At 40.3% G+C, this 7,800-nt stretch overlaps 1 long non-coding RNA gene across 1 annotated transcript in view; it reads right to left on the bottom strand.

Annotated features, from left to right (window-relative positions):
* Positions 1–3,968: 3,968 nt before the first annotated feature.
* LOC135110301 (uncharacterized) overlaps positions 3,969–7,800 on the bottom strand; it is a 14,814-nt gene continuing 10,982 nt past the window's right edge. Inside the window, exon 2 of the long non-coding RNA XR_010273182.1 lies at positions 3,969–7,800. This exon is cut by the window's right edge and continues 7,978 nt beyond it. This is a non-coding gene — a long non-coding RNA (uncharacterized LOC135110301).

Below are 7,800 nucleotides of genomic sequence, written 5' to 3'. Positions count from 1 at the left end.
TGCATGAGATTCTGGTGATGGAAGGCTTAAGTACCTTTTGTGGGCCACCTCTCTATCATGTATAGCACGAGAACAAGCTGTGTTAAACCAAGGTTTAGAAGGTTTAGGACGAGAAAAAGAGTGAGGAATGTATGCCTCCATGCCAGACACTATCACCTCTGTTATCCGGTCAGCACACAAAGACGGGTCTCTGACACGGAAGCAGTAGTCATTCAAAGGAAAATCAGCAAAATACCTCCTCAGGTCCCCCCAACTAGCAGAGGCAAAACGCCAGAGGCACCTTCGCTTAGGGAGATCCTGAGGAGGGATTGGAGTGATAGGACAAGATAAAGATATGAGATTGTGATCGGAGGAGCCCAACGGAGAAGAAAGGGTGACAGCATAAGCAGAAGGATTAGAGGTCAGGAAAAGGTCAAGAATGTTGGGCGTATCTCCAAGACGGTCAGGAATACGAGTAGGGTGTTGCACCAATTGCTCTAGGTCATGGAGGATAGCAAAGTTATAGGCTAGTTCAACAGGATGGTCAGTGAAGGGAGAGGAAAGCCAAAGCTGGTGGTGAACAATGAAGTCTCCAAGAATGGAGATCTCTGCAAAAGGGAAGAGGGTCAGAATGTGCTCCACTTTGGAAGTTAAGTAGTCAAAGAATTTCTTATAGTCAGAGGAGTTAGGAGAGAGGTATACAGCACAGATAAATTTAGTATGAGAGTGACTCTGTAGTCGTAGCCAGATGGTGGAAAACTCGGAAGATTCAAGAGCGTGGGCACGAGAGCAGGTTAAGTCATTGCGCACGTAAACGCAGCATCCAGCTTTGGATCGAAAATGAGGATAGAGAAAGTAGGAGGGAACAGAAAAGGGGCTACTGTCAGTTGCCTCAGACACCTGAGTTTCAGTGAGGAAAAGAAGATGAGGTTTAAAAGAGGAGAGGTGGTGTTCTACAGATTGAAAATTAGATCTTAGACAGCGAATGTTGCAGAAGTTAATGAAGAAAAAGTTGAGGGGGGTGTCAAGACACTTAGGGTCGTCGACAGAAAGGCAGTCCGACCTGGGGACTCCGAGGCTGGTGTAGGAGTCGCCATGATGATTTTAAAATTTTTGGGTGAAGGGTGTGTGTTATTAGGTGCTTGTAGTTTTGTGAGGAGGAAGAGAGTTGTCTTTAGAGGGCAGGCTGTGACTGCCCCCTTGTGTTGTGAGACACAAGGGGGTATAATTTCAAAGTATAATTTCAGTATACGTGTTACATTTGTATCGTTCTACAATACATCAAATTAAACTTGTGTAAACATTTTCCACATATTCAAATTACGATTAACTGAAGATTACATATCTTAAATCCATGAAAGTACACTATAGTTTCATAATTATTATGTACGCAAAACCATGACTACGCATAGTACACAAATCTTATTATGTATCATCCTAGTACTAGTAGGTTATTGGCGAGAAGTAAGGAACTGTGCGTAAGAGTTTGGCAAAAAAAAAAAAAAAAAAAAAAAAAAAAAAAAAAAAAAATATATATATATATATATATATATATATATATATATATATATATATATATATATATATATATATATATATATATATATATATATATATATAGTGTTTATCACAAAAAAAAAAAAAAAAAAAAAAAAAAAAAAAAAATCCATCAACAACATACATCTGATGTGTACGGAAGTGTAAGTTGAGTATGTTAGCACGGTGACGGTGGTGGGCCAGAACAACTGTCGCGTGCGAAGATCAACGAGTCCAACACCTCAACGCAGAGCAAGTAAAGAAAGTTAATGCGTACATCTCACTACCTCTAATATTATAAATATCACAAAAGTGTGCGGGTGATGATTTTTACCACACCCACTTCTACGGGGATGATTTTGTATATTTAACACTCTTATTCAAAGCAACTTTCGCAACAAAATAGCGTAATAGCGCTTTTTTAATACCTTAAGTTTATTGAACCAGTGTCGTGTGAAGTGTTAATTGCTCCTCTGGTAATATAATTATGGTCCCGTTGTTGTGGCGCATTCAGATCAATTATCTGGTCGTTCATTAATGTCTTCCATCACACTAGTAATTTCTCTCTCTCTCTCTCTCTCTCTCTCTCTCTCTAAACACTTTAAACACTTTATTATGCTTGACAAGTGTACATATATCATTACATACAATTTTTAATAGGTCAAACAGTCCTTTACAAGCAGGAGCTTTATGGGCAATAGCAAGTAAAATATTTAATTTGGGAATAACATATTTTATAAAATAGTAGAAGAAGTAATACAAGTTAATAACATATTTTATGAATAATAGAAGAGGTAATACAAGCTAATAGGAACTATTATTATTAATATAAATCATACTAATAATACAGCACAATGATGGTAACTCTAGTAATGTAATATAATAATACTATAATATCTATGATAGTAGTGTAGAAATGTATCAGTATTTATTATCTGTAGATTGCAATGTGTAACTAGTAAAAGGACAACATGTGTCTCTTAAATTTGTCATTAAAAGACGATAGGCTGGGTGAGTGTTTAGTATGACATGGTATATTATTCCATATTTTAGGTCCCAAGTACATTAGTGAATGTTTGTATAATGTTAAATTGGGTCTAAGTATATTTAGTGAGTACTGGTTCCTGGTTAGGTAATTGTGCACAGGTTGTGTATTGTAGTTACTAGAATTTATTCTTTGGTACATGTAAGATGCAATACTGAGTTTTGATAAGTTAGCAAGGTTTAAGATATTTAGTTGTTTAAATAGTGGGGTGTATGTTCACTGTAATCACTGTTGGTTATTATTCTGTTTTTTTTTTTTTTTTTTTTTTTTTTTTTTTTTATGTAGAACATCAAGACTGTACAGATGACAAGGGTAAGTTTAGGACCAAATAGGATAACAATAGTTGAGATGAGGATATATGTGGGCGTAATACAAGCATTTAAGAACAATATTTGGGGCAAGATGTTTTTATTTTGTGGAGGAGTGGAATAGTTCTTCATAATTTTAGACATAGGTTAGATAAATGATGCTTAAAAGTTAGATTTTTGTCAAAAGTTATTCCAAGGAATTTAATTTTCTCTACTTGCAAGATGTCATCATTTAGTATAGTTAGATTGGGTAAAGGTTGATAGTAGGTAATAGTTTTGGTAAATAACATTTAGTAAGTTTTAGAGGCATTAATAGTAAGTTTATTAGCTAAGCACCAGTTTGAATTTTTTTTTTTTTTTAAGTTCTATATTTGCCTTATTAATTAGCTCGGTTGGTTTTCCTCCTGTCATATAAAGTGTTGAATCATCTGTAAATAATATAGTATGAAGTATATCAGATACATTGGAGATATCATTAATGTATAGGAGAAAGAGTATAGGACCCAGTATACTTCCTTGTGGTACTCCTAGGTTTACAGTTTTCATTGGGGATAATGTACTGTTGATAGCAGTATACTGTTGTCTGTTATCTAAATAAGACTTAAACCAGTCATGGATGCATCCACGGATACCGTAGCGATACATTTGATTTAGGAGAATTTTCTCTCTCTCTCTCTCTCTCTCTCTCTCTCTCTCTGTGTGTGTGTGTGTGTGTGTGTGTGTGTGTGTGTGTGTGTAAATCTTTGGATGCTTCATAGCTCCAGGCTTTTCCTCACTCTTTATTAATTTAACATAAAAAATTAGGATCCGATGAACTTTTTTCCTACGAGCGGCGTTTTAAGTATACGAGTAGGGATATCAATATTTTTTTGTATGTGGGCATACGTATGTACATGTAGAGTTAGTGAGGACAGGATGTCGCTATACTTCCTGTTTGTTGTGTGCAGGGAGATTTAATATTCAAGTTTCACATACCAGTTTTGCGAAGTTTCTTCTCATTCTTACACACACACACACACACACACACACACACACACATTGCAGTTTATCCATGAAGTTAGGTATTTACATCCACTTTAGCAAAATGGTTATGAAAGAGCTATTCTTGTGAGAGATAAGAAGAGTAACGGTGGTTCGGGCTCTAGGTGAGGGCACCGACGAAAGTCCCCAGGAAGAAAGTCACTGCTGCCACTACGTTTGCCGCAAGACATCCGAGCAGGAATCCCCGCATTCCCTGAACTTTGTTCGTCACGAGCCTTCGCGTGTAACGGAAGGCGATGGTCATTGAGATCATGGTGACGACCCAACCTGCTGGAATGTGTCTGGGGCCGTAACGCACCAGGTAGAAGAGGACCAAGCCCGCCATGCTGCTCGCTACAATGCGCGTCCTCTCGTGGTCATACAGAAAGACCCAACAGCTCATTTCCACTACCAGCCACGTCACTGCCGCAGCTGTCAGACTAGCGATGTGTCTCCAAGCCATATTGTAAACTTTTGCCAAATATATAAAGCAAACTTGTTTTGGATAGTTTAGCCATCACGCCCCAGGACCAGCTAAACACGAGGTCGTGGACCAGAGAGAAGTCCGCGGCGCATCACCACGCTGAAGATACTCGTTTGATGCCACTAGACTACCTGTTTGTACTTTGTGTAAAGAGAGAAAACTGTATTATGATGATGAGAAGACGACACATAACGCCGCTTTGTGTTCATGTCAACCGATGCTGGGGTGATGTGACGTCAAATAACTCTTCGTTTTCTGCACTGAGAAACGCGCACTTGTGAGTCTTTCAGGGTGCGGTATTGGGCTTGAATGGTGCTACATACTGCTCTGTCAGGTGGTGCTTCTTTGTGAGTCCCAGAAAGCAACTCTAGATCAGTGGTAGTCAACCTGGATGCATGGTGCACCCCAGGTTGCATGAATTTTTTCAAAGGGTAGGTGCCGCCCTTTGGTGACGCCTTTCGGTGCTGCCCTTTAGGTTTGGTGACGCTCTTCTGTGCCGCCCTTTGGTGACGCTCTTCGGTGCCAGCCTACGGTGCCGCCCTTTGGTGACGTCCTTCGGTACCGCCCTACAGTGCCGCCCTACGGTGACGCCCTTCGGTGCCGTCCTACGATGACGGCCAACGGTGCCGCCCTTTGGTGACACCCTTCAGTGCCGTCCTAAGATGACGCCCTTCGGTGCTGCCCTTTGGTGACGCCCTTCGGTGCGGCCTTACATGGAAGGGCACATGACATGGCTAGTGTGTATAAGAGTGCTCAGTACGAAAAGAAGTAACAAATTAATTTAGATTGAGGTTAAAATATAACAGATTTATGTATTACCTATGTTAGTATATTACACTAAGATGCAACTCGCATCTCATGTGTTTGAGATATGGAATTTTGTTCTGCTATACATTTAGCATCTATATAACAATCATTTAGGACCAAATAGCTATTTTCTATGTTTAAAATAGAAATTCAATACCTTTATTTATGTTTTGTCTTAAAACTAGAGAAAATCTCAAATATTCATGTAATTCTTTTGCAATTAATTGTCCAAGGAGCGAGGATACAAGAATTTCTCAAAAGCTCTCGGAAGAGTGCATGGACTTAGAAAAGGTTGAAGAACGCTGCACCAGATCACCAGCCTTCACAAGGTTGATAATCGTCGCTCAGATTCTATCTGCTTCACTTTGGGGTCATCCTGCCATCCTCTGTAGCAATACTTAATCAATCTTTTGATTACTAATAATACGTAGTTGACTTTCATCAAAAGATTGGAGAGGACGCGCCCGTATATGAAAGCAATCACCCTCAATGGAAGAGAAATGAAGGATGGATCGGGACTGCAGGAGCTACATACTGCTTGTAGCTGCCCGGAGGCAGCTAAAGGATTTTAGACCCACACGGTGACGCGAATCGTTTATTGCATTCGGTCAAACCTGAAGAGACATACATGATAAACATAAGACGTCCGTAGCACTACTAACCATTACATAATGTATAAAAACTATTACATACTGTATCACTAATCATGGATTATGCTAATTAGGATAATCGACCCTTCGTAATACTGATGTGGAACTCACGTGTTTGGGGTCTAAAGAAGGCCTGTCACCAAGCAACACCTGCGTCTGTATTGTAGAGGTCCGATCTTTCCTGGAGTAGTCACACCTTAACTCGGTGGCGATACAAAGGAATCTGTCCCTACGGGCTTCGACGCTTCGTCCCTGCTAGACCTCGGCGCCTTGCGCCTGCCCATCTTACGTTTAGGTCAGCGATAGTTCCTGGGTGACCCATGTGTCTTGTCTACCCTACACACCATGTCATGAACTTTACCACGTAAACACGACCCTCACTACCTCTCTACAGCTAAGCTCTCCACAGCTAGTCCTTCTCACACAACTTCACTACTGCAATTAACTACTATAATGAATTCAGTTTCCTTAATCTCTATTCTAATTAAGTTAGTTTCCTTAGTGTTTTACAAGCCTCATATTAGTCTCTCACCACCAGCCTCACTGAACCTTGTGAGGCAGCACAGCTGGCGATTACATTCCCCTCATTTACTTAACCTTCATAGCACCGGAACTTAAGACACTACTAACTTATTACACTAGTTCACACCAACTCTCATAACACAGAACATGTTATTTAGCATACATTTGTTTGTTCTTCCATCATTACTTCCATAACACTTCCATAACCGCCAGCATCACTGTTGGCGGTAACACTGCTCGTAAGCTTTGGAATTATTGAGACGAGAGTTGATTTAGGAAGTAATGAAGCTCCACAAAATATGAGGCGCGCGGTACAACAACGACGTAACCGTGAAATTTGAGATTTCGTGTTTTTGCCTGCTCCGTGTGGTAGAAGGGTGTAAAAGTCTCGTGGTGATGTCGGCCAAGTCATATTCGACCATCTAAGCACCTGTACTAAGGCTCAAAGTCGAGCGTAGTGCGGAGAAAATTTCTTTGGACTAACATCTCGAAAGCGGTACAACAACGACGCAACCTGCTCCTCCCAGCCTCACGTGCGTATGGCCAATCAGCGGCGCGGTTGCAGCCGCCCGGCGCGGGCGAGCCAATCACAGCACCGCTGCCATGTTTACCAGCGCCGTTGCCATGGTGACAACACACTCACCATGTGCTCATCCACTCTGCCCTTTAACACGCCCGAGCACAGACGCACGCTACCTTTCTCGTGACTCTTTACGCAACTATGGCTACTAGAGTGCAGACGAAAGTGTCACAGCATCTTGCTGTGGCCACCAGCCTTACGTAAGTTTTTTAAATCCCCAGTCAACCCGACTTAGTGGGTTGAAGGGGGATTTAAAGGGTTGGTAAATCCGCTAAGGGCATTGCCAGGATCAAACAGACGTATCCTGGTAATCAACTTAACTGTCTCAAGCCAGTGTAAAGGATGAGAGCCAACTATATTCATCGAATACAAAAAAAAAAAAAAAAAAAAATTCGTTTCTTCATAATGTTCTTGACATAGCGGCTTTCCATTAATACTTACCAGAATGCATGCACAAACATAAAATTATCAGCATTACACACTGTTAGTCATAGCAGGACGTCAAAGTTATGGTAGGAGTAATAACGTGCCGGTAATGAGTAAGTTTTATTTTTTACGCTCGGAAAAAAAATTCATAAAAAATTTATTTATGTACCAATCTTCATGAAACTTTCACCTAATACTATGTGTAATAGGCTCTAACACATTATTAACAAATGAAAACAATATCGGGAAAAAAAATTATTACCTACGGTATACACGTTAATTAACGCGTAAGTCATCCACCCAAAATCGTCACCTATCACTTCGAAACCTACATCCCCAAACAGAACTACCCAAGACCTTTCAAATGATGTATAATACTTACTTATTTAAGGGTATCCTATTGTGCGCAATCAGTGTTTAACTTTGAGCGCGTTTTTCTCGAA

The sequence above is a fragment of the Scylla paramamosain genome, chromosome 20 (genome assembly GCF_035594125.1).
Source record: "Scylla paramamosain isolate STU-SP2022 chromosome 20, ASM3559412v1, whole genome shotgun sequence".
Lineage (NCBI taxonomy): Eukaryota > Metazoa > Arthropoda > Malacostraca > Decapoda > Portunidae > Scylla > Scylla paramamosain.
The sequence above is the reverse complement of the archived record's forward strand: the minus strand, read 5'-3'. Positions and strand labels throughout refer to the sequence as shown.